Genomic DNA, 17,387 nt, shown 5'->3' on the forward strand with positions numbered 1-17,387 from the left:
TTAACAAATTTCAGAGAAGAGCATGAAAAGACGAAAGAGAAGGGAAGTAGTGAGAGGAGAGATGTAACATTTATCCCCATTTTGTTTTTCATTTACATCCTTATCTGATTGCGTCTGGTTAATAAGACATTTCGAAATGCCTTCAGATAGAGGCCGAGGGGCTCATCCATATTGTATGTAGTAAAAGAGATGTGGGCACATTTCTCAAGAAGCTTGAACAATCTGAGAGTGAAACACAGTAAGAGTGTAACCTCTTGGAGTTCCCGTCGTGGCTCATCGGAAACAAATCTGACTAGCATCCATGAGGACACAGGTTTGATCCCTGCCTCGCTCAGTGGGTTAAGGATCCCGCAGCTGCTGTGAGCTGTGGTGTAGGTCACAGTCGCAGCTCGGATCTGGCGTTGCTGTGGCTGTGGGTAGGCCGGCGGCTATAGCTCCGACTCAACCCCAAGCCTGGGAGCCTCCATATGCTGTGGGTATGGCCCTAAAAAGCCAAAAAAAAAAAAAAAAAAGAGTGTACCTTGTCTTTATCATGATGGTGAGACTGGAGATGGTTTGTTTCCCCCCAAAGTGTTTAGATGGAAAAAAAGAAAAGAAAAAGAAGGACTTTTCGGGTAGAGAAATCAAGATTCTGAAGAAGTCCTTAAACAAACAAACAAACAAAAACAACAACTGGGTCGGATACAGTGTTGTCATATCTTTGTTGGAGGTGGAAAAAAAAAAACAAAACAATGAATAAGGCAGTGCCAATTCTAACTGTGCTTAATAAGGGGTTATTTCCACTCGGGATGTGTTCTCTCAGGAGTTGAGTGGGGCTAGAAATAACCCTGTGCGGATCATCTTCCCTTTCTCTCTAACAGAGAACCCTTACTATCACCTCACACCACATCCCCCACTTTCTAGATTCAGCCTTCTCTTTGAAAGTCTTATTTATTCCTCCCTTCTTCCTCTCCTCCCTTCTGCCCCCATTGTATCATTTGGAAAAGAAAAGGGCCCATTTGGGGACGTATTGAAGAACTGTTCCCTTGGGTACACAATGCAATTGTCTAGAAGTGCATTGTTCACAATGTACACAACAGGCTCAAAAAACTGCAGTGGATAATGAAGACTTTTGTCATTGTTGGAGGACAGGCGGGTCTTCGCGCATGGGGATGAAGGTTGTTTATCCCTTTGAAAAAAGACTGCCCAAGTTGAATAATTAATATCATTATGATAAGAACAAAATAGAGCTTCTTTTAAAAGAGTGATGATGGTAGAGTCAGGATCTTAGTATGCTTGTGAGAGTGATTAAAATTGAATGCTCAGCCCATGTTTCCTGTACAGTCCAGGAATTGCAAGCAAAGGAAGATGGATTGGATTCAGCAGAAGGCATTAGTATGCATGCTGTCAACTGAACCTTTAATGAATTATTTTTTCAGAGATAATAAACATTCGAATATTTTCTCTAGAACTCAGGAAGCCTGTTTTCTATTAAGTAACAAGCAGAGTCAGACCGACTTTGAAGCTAATGCAGCTTCAGACCCAGCCACTTACCTGGGGCCCTTTTGAAGGCTGTGGGAGAGGCCTTAATAATGTGTCCAAGTGTTTCAGTAGAATTTACAAAAGTAGCATATTTTAATTGCAAGTCATTTAAGATGGCTGTCTCTTTGCACTCCCGTTTTCCCTGTCTGATTTCCCCTCACTCTGGGTACTGTTGGTAGGCATTTTTGAGATGGAACTAAGAGGAAGTGGAGTTGGGAATAATTTAATTTACATTTAGTGAGATATATTTATGTGGCTTGCAATCAGTTTCTTGAGAAGTTATTGCCAGATGTTCCAAGGAAAAGCTTCCAGGAAAATTCCACCTGCACCTTGCACCTACTCACCCAGCATCGTGACATCAGAGTGTCACAGAACCTGTGCTCTGTGGGTCATCCTCTTGTTCTAGTTGGAAAGAAAGCTTCCCCCACCTCACCTGAGGTCATTGACCCCTTCTGTATTTTGTAACAGCTTTTAGATTTTCTTCCAAATACAGCATGTGACAACTTAGAATTTTTTTTAAAGAGTCAGTGTAATGTTTCCCATTAGAAAGCTGCTCAAGTGCTGTAACATGTATACATCAATATAAAGGCTCCAAAATTTTTCATAGGCTGGAAAGGGAAACCCAAACAAAGAGATGTAAAAAAGTTTATTCAAAGAGTTGATAAAACTTGACTGCACCCATTTAAGCTGCAATTTGAGAAGACATTTGGGGACATTTTAATAAAACAAATGAGAAATTACAGACTTTGGGACATATTTGAAGAGTTCCTTCTCTTATTATCTACATTTATTTATTATAGAATCAAGAGGTAATTTAGATAATAATTAATGGACTATGGAATAAAAAGGATAAAGATTAGCCCTGACATCAGTAGAAATCAATCTGACATTGAGAAGTGAATTACATTTTTTTTCAAATTATACCAACACTGTAATTCTTTAAGAAGAAAAATTTTGAATAGAAGTAATGAATAGGCTTTTGTATTTTTCAATACTTCAGTCAATGAAGAGAATGAATCATATGTAGACATTGGGAAAAGATTTAAATTTCTGGTAAGCTTGAGAAAAAATACTGACATTGATGAAGATGATGTAAAACTTTATAATATATGGCAAACTAGTTGATGAGTGTCACAGTTCAAGGCATATTTAAGGTTAGTCAGTGTACGAGAAAACTTGAAACCATACAATTTATATATAAAAGAAATTTGATAAGGGTTTTCCCTAACTTGACAGCAATTCTAAAAAATGTATACTGTACTTCTACCAATAAGTAAGAAATTTTTCCAAATGATCAACAGTAAAAAACAATTTTTGAACAACCATAATAAAGAACAGACTGGAGTTCCCGTCGTGGCACAGTGGTTAACAATTCCGACTAGGAACTATGAGGTTGCGGGTTCGATCCCTGGCCTTGCTCAGTGGGTTAAGAATCCGGCGTTGCCGTGAGCTGTGGTGTAGGTCGCAGGCGCAGCTCGGATCCTGTGTTGCTGTGGCTGTGGTGTAGGCTGGTGGCTACAGCTCTGACTAGACCCCTAGCCTGGGAATCTCCATATGCTGCGGGAGCGGCCCTAGAAAAGGCAAAAAGACAAAACAAACAAACAAACAAACAAAAAAACCCAGACTGGATTCTATTATTTCTATAGAAAATGATATTATAAATCATATTGTAAAAACATGCTCAAAGAGTATGAAGTCAAAAAATGTAGGAAAGCAAGCATTACAGAAGAGTCAAGTAGCAACTAAAACAATTGTTATTTAATTTTAAAAATTTCATGGCATTTATAAGTACCAGAATTCTGCAATAGTTGTGATTTCTCATTTACATAAGTATTTATTTTCACATCAGATTTTCTGCTCTTTTCCATGAAGAAGGACCCCAGATTGTAAGCTTCAGGCTCTACCCTTTGGTTTCAGTGTTTGAGGAGGTTGAACAGGTTGTGAGATAAATATACTTCTATTTTTCTCTGTACTTAAAGCACAGGCTTTGTATCTGCTTATTGGGCCACGGACAAGAGTGTTTGCATCTCCTGGGATCCTCTCTTTGGGTCAAGTGAGCTGGCAGAATACCTCCACCAGTGTCATTAGCCGCCTCCGGCAAGAGCTTTTACCTCAGTAAACAATGCTGTGAACTATAATCCAACATCTTGTAGTGTTAGACTGTTGCTTTCTGTGCTGTCTGACTAGGAGTTAGGAAATGCATATTTGCAACATTGAGACATGGTGTGTTTCAAATTTCATAAATCTGGGTGATCTTCAAAAACAGCTTTATTGAAAGGTTTATGGTCCTTGGAGGCAAATGTTGTTCATTAGAAGTACACCTGAGGGGTAGGGAGTCCGGTAAATAAGGAGAGAAGCTTCCCCTCATTAAATGGGCAATGAGCAATGAACACCATGGAGAAGAGATACCACCTGTCATTCAAAAGCTACTTGGTCCCTAGAATTAGCTCTTTCAGAGTCAGCAAGACTGCTTGGGAGGTGGATTCCAACAGCCACAAAAAAAAAAAAAAAAAATCCTTAATATTTATGGAGACCCCACCACACTTCTGGAATTGCACCACTGTTTTCCTTTTTTCTTTCTTTTTTGCTTTTTAGGGCTGCACCTGCAGCATGTGGAAGTTCCTAGGCTAGGGGCCGAATCAGAGCTATAGCTGCCAGCCTACACCACAGCCAAAGCAACGTCAGATCCGAGCTGCATCTGCAACCTACACCACAGCTCATGGTAATGCTGGATCCTTAACCCATTGTGCAAGGCCAGGGATAGAACTTGCATCTTCATGGATACTAGTTGGGTTCGTTACTGCTGTGCCCCAATGGGAAATCCTGGAATTGCGCCACTGTTGAAGGAGTTTTTTTTTTTTTTTGTCTTTTTGCCTTTTCTAGGGCCGCTTCCGCAGCATATGGAGGTTCCCAGGCTAGGGGTCTAATCAGAGCTGTCGCCGTCAGCCTAAGCCAGAGCCACAGCAACTCGGGATCCGAGCCACGTCTGCGACCTACACCACAGCTCACGGCAACGCCAGATCCTTAACCCACTGAGCAAGGCCAGGGATTGAACCCTCAACCTCATGGTTCCTAGTCGGATTTGTTAACCACTGAGCCACGACAGGAATTCCTGTTGAAGGAGATCTTTAAAAGGATGTGACCGCCAGTTGACCCATGAGCTGGACCTGGGCAATATGGAGACTCCTTACACCCTCCCTTGTCCTTGGAATGTACATTTCACCCATTGTTCTTGCCCTAGGAGCCACTGCAAGGATGCAGCCTTGAGAGATAATGTGTTATTGACACCATCTGGACAGTACATGTGAGAGAACCCCCTTAGGGACTTCATGTAAACTCTTAAGATTCTGGGGGACAGGTGTGGAGATGGACTCATCTTGCAGCTGTCCAGGACAAGCAAGGTGTGTAAGTTCACCTGCTCCTTAAAACTGCCACGTACCAATTTGGAGTGGTCTGCCTCTTTCTTTGGTCTCTCCTTGGCCTTCATTTACAAGGGCCATTTTGAATTGCACCAGGGGGACTCCTGAGTTTGCTAACCAACAGCCAGGTGTTGGGAATATGCACCTATGTGCTGGTCTGTCTCCCTAAGTAGTTAAACAACTAATTGAGAAGACGAGATATACATAAGAATATAATTATAAGTTTAACCTTATGAAATTGCCTTTTTATTATAGGCCAATAATGGTTATTTCATATGGTTAAATACTAGTAGTTTCATATGGTTCAAGATAAATAGCTTACGGACATATCGTTCTCCTTTTGGGCCAGTTCTTTGTAATGCAGGACCAAATGTCCAATTTGCTGTGTGTATTATCTCTGGTGCCTGGATCCGACATGCCACTGGCATCACCCAGACATTTGATACCTCATGCCAATTCCTCTACGTGTTTCTAATAGCAGGGGGGCCAGGAGGCAGGGGGATGGTGGTAAAGTGCCATACCTTAGGCAAAAATCCTTGAAATTGTTACAGAAGTCAATTAAGGCTTGGTTGGCAGAAAAATATCCTCAGTGGAGTTAGGTCTTCACTAGAAACTGAAAGGGAGGGTGGGCTTAATTAGGGAGACGAGGTCTGAGAGCTCCTTCTTCCCTGGACACTTGGCAAAAGTAAAGAGGCTGGAATGGAATTGCTGGGTCCAGGAAAGGAAGAAAATAAAACAGAAAAGAATTGGTCCAATTCTGGTGAAAGGGATTGGGAAGAGGTAGGGGAAAGTGAGCTCTGAGGTTAAAAATAAAAGTAGATTAAAGGTCGACGTTGTTCTCTGCATGCTAACCCCTCCTGGAATCCACCTTCTAATATTTGGAGATTGACTCATAGAGGGGCTTGGGTTGGCTGTTGTGAATCAATGGGCACAGAAATGTGGGGATGGTTCTGCAGCTCTCCAAAGAGGTGGAAGATCAGCCCTACCCTGCCTTAGAAAAATAGTACTAACAATACTGAGAAAGAATAATTCACGTGTGAACACACTCTATTTGTGTTTTCATGTAATGCTTTTGTGTTTGTGTGTCTTAAAAATCTTACATTCAAAGATTAGGCCTAACGAAAATTAGGGAACATGAAAGAATTAATTCAGATGTATTATGGGTGCTGTCTGGTCTATAGGACCAAATTCTCTATAGATCAAAGGGCTGAGCTACTAGGTGTAACCGTGTCACACAGGACTGTTCACTGTGTCTCCGTGGCTGCTTCTCAGGAATGTGGGTGAGAAGCTTATGATATAACCAATAGGAAAATGCTTCACCACTGTAATATTCTGTATCTTTGAAGAGACAATGGATCAGAACAAAAATGATGGATACAAATGATATTGATATTAAAAATAAACAATACTATAGGTGGTGATAAGTACTGTTAAAATAGAAAGCAGCTTAAGAGGGAGAGAAATGAATGGATGTTTGCTTTTTACCGGAGGGTGGGTTTGTAAATGCCATGAAATCTAGTTTTATTTAGGGATTATTCATCTGTCTCATCATCTTCTCTCGAGGTCTTTAAATAATAGGATCTACTTTAATAAAAAATTCCAAATTCCTCAGACCTTCACTAGCAGTCAGCAAAGCACACATATAAAATGTACTATACAATTTAGCCCTTAATTACATTTGCTCTGCTTTGTTTCCCATTGCTTTACGCATCAGCCTCAAGTGCTCAGAATAGATCTTAAGCTCCTTGAAGGCAAGAACTCGGCTTTAAACTGCGTGCAGCACACGGCGGCAGGCACTTAGGAAGCAAAGGCTGATTTGCGGAAAATCAAGCATGGGTCTTAAATTTTAAAAAGCGGCTCCGCCTGGGAGATGCTTTCGGCAGCGGAGCAAGGATGCCCACCAGGGGCACTGTCTTCCTCCCCCACCCCTTGGCCGCCCTTCCTAGCGGCTGTTCCTCATTGCAGCCAGCAGGAGGCGCCGCGGACTCGGGTTAAATCTTTTCCCCCTTTCCTACCCCACTCCCCCTAGCACATGACGTGGGAAGCTCCCTCCACCAGAGTCTTAGCAATAGGAGTGAGGGGGTGAAGGGGTTTGGGGGTGGGGTGGGGTGGGGGGTGTGGAGAAAGAGGACACACGCGCGCACACACCCTGGGAGCGGGAGCATCTTCCCTAGCTTCGTGGGTTTCTCCTCCCACCAGAGCAGTGTGAGAGGTAGGTGTGTGTGTGTGTGTGTGTGGCACGTTTTTGAGTGTGAGACCCAAATCCAGACCAGGCAACCTGTGATCTCCGCCCTGCCCCAGTCCCCGGTGATTAATCCCCCTTTTTCTTACTCTCCCCTCCTCTTCCTCTCCCGCTGCCGCGCGGTTGACTTGCACAGCCTGCCCCCGCCCGCTTCCCCTCCCCCGGCTCCCATCATCACCAACTGGAATCTGGGCTCCTGCTTCTCCACCCCCCACCTTTTTTTTTTGAGAAAGGCAGGTCCCCCACCCCCTTTGAAAAACCACTTCCTTCGGCTTCTTCACCTCTAGGAAATCTCGGGGCTTAGCTCTATCGAAAGTGCTCGTCTGGGTGATTTTTGAGCACCACAATCTCGAAGTGCTGGCGTCCGAATGCATTTTCCTTTGCTTTGCAAAGAAGACTCGTGAACTTCAAAACCCTCCGAGGAGAATTATTAATCCTGCTTTGCAGGAAAGGAAAACCCTCAATCCCCGGCCACTGACTACCCCTCTCCGGAGACCCTGCGGTCGCCAGGGCGCTCCAAGCCGGTACGTATATATTCGTATATATTCGCTTTGGAGTATCCGGTCTCAATTTGGGGCTTGGAGGTGTCGGGAAGATAAAAGGTCGAAGCTGTGGAGCCGTTAACCAAGCTGGTGTTAGGTAAAGCTCTTAAATCCGGCAGAAACCGGCATTTGCTCATTTGGGCATAGCTTTTAAAAAAGATTTTTCAGGGTGAAGGGGTAGAGCTCTCTCTGGTCATTTTTTTGAGGAGGGGGGTTAGTCCCCTTACCGAGCAGAGAGGCTGGGCATCGGTGCCCCGGGCCGAAGCCACGCGCCGCGACCATCCGTCCAATCGACACGTTGCAGGTGAAGCCCCGTGCGCTGCACATCAGCGCGGCGGCGGCGGCGGCGTGAGTGTGCGCGGGGGTGAGTGTGAGTGCGCGCGCGCCGGGGGCGTGTGTGTGTGTGTGCGCGCGTGTCAGTGTGCCTCTTCCAAGGAATGCCCAGTGTGCACGCGGTGCACAATCAGAACCCATTCAGCGCGAGCCGGGGGTGGGAGGAGGCGCTGCTGCTGGAGGCGATGGGGAGAGCAAGACAGACATGTCAGCAGCACTGCAGATGGGGCTGGGGGCCGCACTTGCTGGCGAGTTAAGTGGGGATTGTGTTTTTGCGTGTGTGTGAGTGTGTGTTGCTACATGGAGCCGCTTTTCCCTCCCTTCCTCCCTGCTTCCCACTTCCCTCCTTCGCTCCCTCCCTCCCTCTCTCCTCTTCCATTCAGGTTGGCTTTCCCACCTCGCATCCATGCCTGTCCCAGGAATGGTATAGCCAGACCTTTTCTGAATTATTTATAGACCGGTGCCAGCTGTTTTCAATTCCTCTCGTGTGCACTCTGTGGGAAATGCAGGGTTTCCTCCCCCCTTTCCTTAAAACGAATTATCTCTTTTTTGGAATGCATTTTTCTCACCCTCTGGGGGACACTCGAATCAAACCCTGACCGCCTCTTTTTCCCCCTTAGGAAGGGGACGCTTTGGGAATGACCATGCTCCACCGAGGGACAGAGCCAGCCCCCAGCTTCTCTACACAGAGCCTCCTCCACTAAAGCTCCAAAAATCAAAAACCGTAATTGCCAGAAGAATCATTAAAAAAAAAAAAAAATAGTCCAGCCACTACCCTCACATGCAAACGGAATAATCACTCTGGATTCTGCATTGTGAGCTGCTCTCCATACCCTGAATTACCTTTGAATTCCATCTTTTTTTTTTTCTTTGAATTTGCATCTCTTCAAGACACAAGATTAAAACAAAATTCATGCTAAATTGGATTTGAAATTATCTTCCTTTTATTTATCCTTCGTCTTTCTTATGTGGATATGCAAGCAAGAAGAGGCGACTGGACATTCCCAACATGCTTACTCCCTTAATCTGTCCGTCTAGAGGTTTGGCTTCTACAAACCAAGGTAGGGCAAATTCTATTTCATTTTCTTCTCACCTGGGGTAGGGATTCCTTGTTTATCTCTCTCTTCAAGTCCCTCAAGTGGATTTGGGGGGAAGAAAAGGTTACAAGATATTCAAATAATGTTGTTTTGGGAAAAAGCTTGTTACAAAGGGGAAATCTCCCATGTTATTTCTTTTCCTTCCTCATCAAACAGGTTTTGGGATTTTGGGAGGCAGTGGGGGTGGATGTATGTGGGGGCAGAAGATGCTGGATGGCACAAGGGGTTATATGTATGCAGACACGGCTGGGAGACCTGTGTGATTTTCGAGTTAAATAGCAATTTATCCACCCCAAGCTAAAGCTATGATTTTCATGGGAATCTGGAAATCTTTTTCTTTTATTCAGGCTGGCTTTTCCCCCTTGCCACTTACATGCCTCTGTGGTTCCTGTTTCTACCTTCCTAGGCATCCTTTTTATGCCTTTTAAAAAATGAAATAATGAATGAGATTACTGTGGTTGTTGCCCCAAAGTCCACTTGCTGTCTAAAGGGCTGACCTGGGCCCAGAGATCCCGGGAGGCCTACTGCAGAGGGACAGGTCTAGGTGGGAAATCAGGCTGGTCTAAGAACACCTGGAATTGGAGGATGTTTCAGGTTAAGGGGACTTAAATCTTAAGCTTGGAAAAAAGGAGTCCTGTCAGTATTCTGCTTTTTAATTTGTATTTTTTGGTGTGCTATTATATTTGAGCTATAAATTTCTCCTTCTGTCTACACATCTATTTATACCCACACATCCTCCAAGCAAACTGTTACTTCCACACTCTTGCAAAATGGCTATCTTGCAGAGTTCTAAAATGCTGTGCGTGTAGCAGGGGTGCAGAATTCGACACGTGAGTCTTTGTGTTAAACAAAGAGATGTGCCGTTTGCGTGTGTTAGCCTTGGACCCTCCAAATAGAATTAATACTTACATTTTTCTCCCTCTCATCCATTTCTACAACATGTGAAATGTGGCTTGGCGGTATTTTCATGTACTTGAAAAGAGAAATAGCAAGAGAAATGGAAAAGACTTAGTTGATGGCTCTTCACCTAGTCACTCGTACAATCCAAGACATCTCCTAGGAAATCAGATTGCCCATGGGCAGGAGGGCCAGGGTGGTAAGCTGGCTACTCCTCTCCTTGGTCCACTGACCATATGTCCCCAAACTCTGAAGGCACCCAAGTGCAGGAATCAGGTTGAGATAAAGATTTTCAAAATAATGGAGCAGAATCACTAGCACCAGTCATCTTCCTGAAAGTATTCTTCCCCCATACCTTTTTTTCCAATATTTTTAATGAGACTTTGAAACCATCCAAAATCTTAAAAGGACAAGGGGGAAGTAAGGGAAGGTCCTTGTCACTCCACCTCACAGTAGAAGATAGTTCTTCATTGTCCAGAAAGGATGGATAGAATCCATTCCATGACTCCCCTCCCCCAGCTTTCATTCTTTGGAGTGTTGATTGCCTCAACACTGATCTGGAACCATGGTGTCATCAGAAGTGACCGGGTGGGATCCCACTTGGAGCCCTGATCTTACCACATCTACAAATAGCTGAAGTTGTCCAGGGTGTGCTTACCTGAGACACCTGAGCTGGTCCCCCATCTGCTTCTACTCCTTCAAGTGGGAGGATGAGCTCTGAATTTACTTCAAAATAGAACAGAGGCATGGGTGAAAAAAATCATCTCCATGTGTGAAGATTCCATGGGGAAGATGAGCCAGGCAAGGTGGGTCTTCAAGGGTGCTGCCCCTTCTGCGTCCCTGGTGGTACAACAGTGCTCTCCACCAGGTAGCTCCTTCATCGTGTTGATTGGTGAAGAGGTTGCCAGAAGGCCTGTGGACAGAATCTCAGCCCTGTTCACCTTGAATGCTACTGGGGTTAAGCCAGGTTCCAGGCCATCATCAGTTGGCTCTAAGACCGGGCAAAGGATAAGACATTGAAAGGGGAGGAAGAGGAGGTCTAGGAGGTGGGAAAGCCACAGAGAAAAGAATGGCATCTGCCTGGGAAGGGCTTGTTGGGGTACCAGGAGGAGTCGCCGCAGGTGTCTTCGCCTTTCCACATCCACAGCCAGTTTGGAGACTCTGGGAGGAGGCAGGTGTCCCCACCTGTCCTCGTGAGCAGATGCTGAGAGGCTGTGACTCAGTGATGCTCTGGGCTGCCTTGGGGCCGTGGTCCTCTTCCCTCTTTTCCCCTCACAGCACATGGAGCTGCCTGGGTTCTATTTTGTCTTCTCCCTCCCGCCCCCGCCCCAGCCACCCCCATACGGTGTGGGCTACATGGGGAAGAAATGTGGCTGCTGGTGGGAGGAACAGCACGTTTAATTCCAGTTGAGGCGCCTCCATGATGTGCAATTAAGAAAAAAAAAAAAAGAATAGGAAATAAAGACTTCCTAGGCAAGCACTCTTGAGGATATTAGGTTGGTGATTTCAAGGGAAGCAGAACAACATGGTATCTTCTCTGCCTGTGTTTCAGGTGTAGCAAAGCATGACGGATCTGTGAACACAGGGCGATATGGCAGCTTAGAGATGGATGCCGAATGCAAGGAGAGGAGCAGGTTGAGCCCCGCCGTGTCTAGTTTCTTCTCTCCATTGGCTCCATCTCTGGGAAGCCTTTCTATCTGAAGAGTCTTGTTTTGCCACTGGATATGTATAATTTATCAGGGGGTAGATATAGGCAAAGAGAATAAGGAAGGAGGCAAAACGAGAGAGAAAGAGGAGAAAGAAAAAAATTCCTCTAGTCCCTACTTTGCACACCCAGTGCCTTTCTTTTAGGCTGAGTGAGAAGAGAGACTTCCTCTGGCGAAGGGGTGAACAGCAGGTACCTTGGTTTTATATTCCTGCTTCACCTCCAGAATGATGACTTCAGAACCTTGAATGGCCGGCTCCCTTGACCTTCATGTCCATGCACCCGGCCTTGTGTGGGGAGGGGCAGTGGGCACCCACAGGGTTGGGAAGGAGATGTGGACGAAAATTGGTTGGTGGGATGAGTGGTGCCTGATGGGGAGAAACAGGAATGAGCTGATCCACCCTTGGCCACATCATCGTTATCTGGTAAAAAAACATTCTCCCATCTCCTCCATGGATGTGAGGAACCCAGGATGCATGCTTTTGTTTTCCTGTTCAAGAATAAGAAAATAAAGGTGACACGTCCACTCATCTGACAGGCTAAAGCAAAAATTTAGTTAATGTTTGTAGACTTTTAAATAGGGAAGGAGGCAGGAGAAAGGACAGGTTATGTGTGAAGAAACCAGAGCAAAAAATCAGCCTATAAGAACCAGGTGGAACTCATCATTTGAAAGGTTGGGAAACTATTATTCTGAATGACAGCCTTCTCTCCATAACGATGGAGACTAGGGCTGATGAAGCAATCATCTCGTGTAACTTGGGGTCAGGAGTGGCTAAGCTCCTTTTCCTCAGTGCCATTCTGTACCCTCTGTAAGAATTCTAGAAATTTCTTCCTGTCTGTAAACTACATTTTCAGTCTCTGTTACTGTGCATACAGTTGGATCCTAATATCGTCTCTCTCTGTAAATAAATATGGATCCAAAGAGTTACTGGTCTAATGAATCGTTCATATTTATGAAAGCGCATCTCCTCTTTGCAACCACAAGAAGAAGTCTCCAGGGGGAGTAGATTAGTGGTCTACTGGGCATCTTGTTAAAAGATACATTCTGAATTGATATTTCAGAAGGATGCAGAAGAGAGAACAGAATGTGGTCAGGGTGTGAGAGCAGGCACGGCTCAGAGGAGTTGGGTTTCTAACACGCACCTGTGGCTGTTAATGGTCTGTCTGCGGCCGTCACATAAGATCCATAGTGTGAATGAACTCTTGGGGTTTTGCGAACCCAGAGAGGTGTGTTTAGACCTTGTGGTTGGTTCCTGCATGTTCTCTAACCGCCTTATTTTTTTCTTTTCACTTTCCAGTGCTTTCAGCTTAGGTTGGCAGAGAAGCGACCTAGCGCATTACGTGACCCGTCACTGAAGTCCTCCGTGACTGTCCCAGGCAGGGCGATTGCTCTGCTTGTTCATGATTATTAGTACACTTCATCCCGGTTCTGTGTATGTGCCTTGTTTCCATAAGAAGTTCGTGAGCCCCTTGAGGGCAGGGAGGGAGTGTTTATTCATCTTGAATCATTTATACTTGACACAGTGACTGGCACATGATAGAGACGTGGGAAAACATCAAATGAATGAATGGAGAGAAGAAGTGTAGTTTTAGTAAATGATGCTATTTGTTGTTGGTGATGGGTATAGGCCTGGTTTGACATTACGATGTTAGATGAGACCAAGAATATTAGAGCTCCATGACACTTTAGAAAGCATTTCCTCTGAGCTTCTCATTTAACAGATGAAGCTGAGATCCAGGGACATGATGTGATTTGGTTAAGGTGGGGTGACTGCTCAGTGACGAGGCTTTGTGCAGCACAATTGAATAGGGTGAGATGCGGAGGTTATGTGTGGACTTCATATATCCACATCAGTGATTCTCAAACTTTATTGTAAATAGGAATCAGTAGGTCTGTGGTGGTACTCAAGATTCTGTCTTTTTAACCATCTCCCAGGTGAAGCCAAAGTTACCAGACTACACATCATGGGTCTGCGTCATTCCTGAACCTAATTCTCTATCATGGTTAACACTGGAAGTTCCCCATGTATTTCTCCTTTGGGGACCTCCAGCATTTCTGCCTTGTTCTTAAAAATAGAAAAGAAAATTCAGAATGGAGGCTTTGTATTTCAGTTTTCCCAGGTCCCCTCTTCATTCTTCCACTCTTGTACATTTTTTGACTCCTTCTCTTCCATTTTCTATGTCTTCTTATTTTGGTCCTTTTCCTAATTGATTCTCCTGCCTCTTTTTTATGTACTCCTGAATCTGAATTTATTTATTAGTGTCTCTTGGCCTCTTTTCTTTCACACTATCTCTTCTTTTTACTTTATTTATTTTTATGACTTTTGCTCTCCTCAATTATTCAACAAACATTTGTTAAGCACCAATATTTGTCAAGTAGTGTGCTGTGAAAAAGAATTAGCTCTGGTCTATCCCATCCAGTAGCTCATGATATAATGGTGGAGCCATGTAAGGAGTCCACCACAGTTTTAGGTAAGAGCTGTGAAGGAGAGCAGCCTGAGAGAAGGAGGTGGGCTTCGTGGAGAGGTTAACATTTAAACTACGTCTTTAAAAATAATTAGAAGTTTTATAGAAGGAGAGAATGCTTGGGAGGATGGAAAGCAGATGGTGAGGCAAGTGGCGTGGAGGGGCCAGCCTCCTATCTCGCTGGCATCCCCTAACTTGGGGAGAAGAGCAGCATAAGAATGTGCTGGTTCATTGATGATGAGTTTCAGATTGCAGACGATGAGGCCAGAGGATAAAAGTCAGGGTCTTCTTAAAAGATGAGGGAAGAGGCTGTCATTTCAGCTTTCATGGGTCTACAGTTCATGAATCCCAGCCCTGTTTATTAGGCTTGTCTCTGGAATGAGAAAATGGTACAGATTTTCACTGTAGACCACTGGATTGCAACTCACTTTGTCCACGGCCATTATAAAGAAAGGGACAGCTGTTAGTTGGTTGGTAGCCAAGGAGAAAGCTGGATCATGGCCCAGGCTGAGCTCCTGGGAATGAAGGCCCAGCCTGGCCCCATGTGTTTCTCAAGTAGGGAGGCAAAGTTGCCATGTTGCTCAGACACTGGCTGCTTTCTTTAATGGCCAAGGGGAGTGATGGCATAAGAGGGGCTCAGTTACTCCCAGGGCCTTCACAACACATTTTGGTAGTCTTTTGAGATGGCCTCTTGTTTCAGAAGTGTTCTTCATGGGGACGCCCAGGTGTAGAGGTGATAGAAGACACCTTCAGCTGCCACTCCTTTAACTGTAGCATCGGTGCCTAAGGGGAGAGGGATTAGAAATGAATGTTCCTCTAGATTTTATTTACAACTCTTCTTGCTCCTCACCCTTTGACCCTTTTCCCCTGCTTTCACTGTTTCTCAGTAGATCATGGTCTATATTCATTTCATTTGCAAAAGGAACCTAAGCTTGGCCTGAAGACTTTCTAAAGATCCGCTTACCCATAAAGAGAGTGTCCTGAATCTCAAGGTAGGTGAATGAGCAGATGATGCCACTGAGTGGGACATCCATTCCAAGGTGACTTGAGGGGCAGGGCAGTAGAGGCATAATGAAAACACTTTGCTTAAGAGGACGAGGAGATGGGGGAGAAGGAGGCCAGGCTTATAGGGCAGGTGTCTGTCCTCTGTTGGTAGCAAGCTTCCTAGATCAGGACAGTTTAAGCAACCTTGACTCCCTTGACTTAGAACAGCCAAACTGTACTCCACTCATGCCATCCCCCGTGGCTTTGCTCATTGCCTCATTCAGACCATGAATTTCCTGCTTTAGAAAGAAATGTCAAGTCTAAATTTCTCATTAATCTTTATATAGGCCCACTCAGGGCTTCAATTGGTTAGAATTTCTTAGGGAATCAGATCTTGCTTCTTTTGAAGAGGTGGGACTTCAAAACAATGGCTGGACAAAAGCTCTGCATTGTTCAGGGAGGGGAGAAGTGAGCCTGGGAAGAAACCTGAGGCTTAGGTGATGTCTCTAATCCCTGTGCCAAAGCCCACTGTGCTCTGTGAGGAGGCCCAGGTGTTCTGGCTCCATCCTCCCATCTCCCAGGGCCCTTAGTCTGGTCACTCAGCCACCATAGTCATAGTATCTTTAGATTAGAGACCGGTGCTTTTTGTGTGCATCCAGACACACACACACACACACACACACACACACACACCCCACCACTAGGCTTGTGTGCATTCAGGCATGGTTGAGCAGAGACTTAGCTACCAAACAGTAGCCGAAAGTAACCTTAGGAGTTCTCTTCGTGGCTCAGTGGTTAACAAACGCGACTAGGATCCGTGAGGATTCAGGTTCAATCCCTGGTCTTGTTTAGTGGGTTAAGGATCTGGCGTTGCCGTGAGCCGTGTTGTAGGTGGAAGAAGTGGCTCGGATCCCACATTGCCGTGGCTGTGGTGTGGGCCAGCAGCTGTATCTCCAATTCGACCCCGAGCCTAGGAACTTCCATATGTGGCAGGTGTGGCCCTAAAAAGCAAAAAAAAAAAAAAACGAAACAACAACAGAAGCGAGGATGTCCATGTCCGGGCCATACCCTGAAGAGTTAAATTCAAATCTCTCTGGGAGGCAGCCAGGCAGTGGTCATTTAAAAACGTTTCCCATTCTCATGATGGCTTTATTTGTGAGAACCACCAGGCAGGATGACGACCAAGGCCCCAGGAGCTCTGCACATCAGGCTGCCCCAGCATTTCAGCGTGCGGAGGGACACCCTAGCAAGGCTCGGCTGTTACATGGCAGAGGGTCCCTAAGTCAGAGTGCTGCAGAAGCAGTTGCACTAGGCGGAGATTCAGTGTGCAGGGCATGCCAAGGTGTGGAACTGGTGTTTAGCTAAGAGCAGAGCTGTCTTCACCCTAATCCCAGGCACTTTCACCAGTGACATGGCATGGCATGGAGCATTGGGAAAGTTAGGGGCTTGCTTTCCCTAACAACCTTGAAACAGGTGTGGCCATGAAGTAGGGCGAGTGGCCCTCAGTTCGGCAAACATCCTCTGTTCCACTTAGTCTTTATTGAGGGTGCCCCATTTCTTGTTTTGGAGAGAAAGCCTCATTTCACTCTCCTTCGTAACACTGCAAATGTAGGGAAACTATTAATATACGGGGCTGGATAAGCAGACCCTGATTGACTGGCGAGGGGTGTGAATGGTGCAATTATTTTGGTGCCGGTTGGGATCCACTGGTCCCGGTCCCCTCCTTCTCAGGGCCAGAAGATGTATATTAAAGGTTCAAAGACGAGAAAGAGGGTGGGAGGCATTAAGCTTCATGCCTCTGTGCTTGTAACTTTAGTCACTGACACTTAGCCTGGCTGGGTTAATAGCTTTCTCACCTCTTTCCTTTTTGACTTCCTCCCTTCCACCATTTTAAAGTAAATGTGAACCTACACGGACAGAGATGAGGGGGAAAAGCAGACTTAGGGACCTGGGTTCCTTTAAAAAGACAAACCATAAGAGAGTAAAAAATACTTAGTTCTGATTTGGACATCAGAGCAGCTGGAGATGCGAGAGAAAGGTTGTAAGTGTGGTTTGGACTCTCAGTGGTGTTTGGTGGGAGATGCAGAGCCACTGAGTGCCTAGAAGGAAGCTAAGCAGTGTTCTCATTGATCGGCACTCTCTAATATCTTATTGCTTGGCCCTATGGAAACAAAACATCCA

General features: G+C 45.2%; 1 protein-coding gene across 1 annotated transcript in view; it reads left to right on the plus strand.

Annotated features, from left to right (window-relative positions):
- The first annotated feature begins 7,475 nt into the window (after positions 1-7,475).
- GRIN2B (glutamate ionotropic receptor NMDA type subunit 2B) overlaps positions 7,476-17,387 on the plus strand; it is a 444,445-nt gene continuing 434,533 nt past the window's right edge. Inside the window, exons 1-2 of the mRNA XM_047787502.1 lie at positions 7,476-7,706; positions 8,678-9,118. The gene's annotated coding sequence lies outside the window, so the exon portion shown is untranslated. The remainder of the gene's footprint in view (positions 7,707-8,677; positions 9,119-17,387) is intronic.

This window comes from Phacochoerus africanus, chromosome 7, assembly GCF_016906955.1.
Source record: "Phacochoerus africanus isolate WHEZ1 chromosome 7, ROS_Pafr_v1, whole genome shotgun sequence".
Classification (NCBI taxonomy): Eukaryota; Metazoa; Chordata; class Mammalia; order Artiodactyla; family Suidae; genus Phacochoerus; species Phacochoerus africanus.